We start from the raw sequence: 314 nt of genomic DNA on the forward strand, positions 1-314 counted from the left end.
TCGCTTTGACAAATTTAACATGCTAATTTAATCTCACGTCATCATTATTTTCTGTTGGTTATATAGCTTGTCAGTTAGGAATCTCAAAAGCTAGAATTCTTAAGATGTGTTGACATTTTACATATTTTTTATATCTATTTGATTATATATTTTTTGTGGTGGTCGAAGGGGGGGGGCGGTTAGGAAAAATAATTATGATGATTTCTGTTTTCATTACGATGTGAAATATAGTGAGATTATTACAATTAACACTCGGGAAAGAAGGAAATGCTATAATGAAAATGAAGGATGGGAAAAGAGTGAAGATGAGCAGG

The sequence above is a fragment of the Penaeus monodon genome, chromosome 15, assembly GCF_015228065.2.
Source record: "Penaeus monodon isolate SGIC_2016 chromosome 15, NSTDA_Pmon_1, whole genome shotgun sequence".
NCBI lineage: Eukaryota > Metazoa > Arthropoda > Malacostraca > Decapoda > Penaeidae > Penaeus > Penaeus monodon.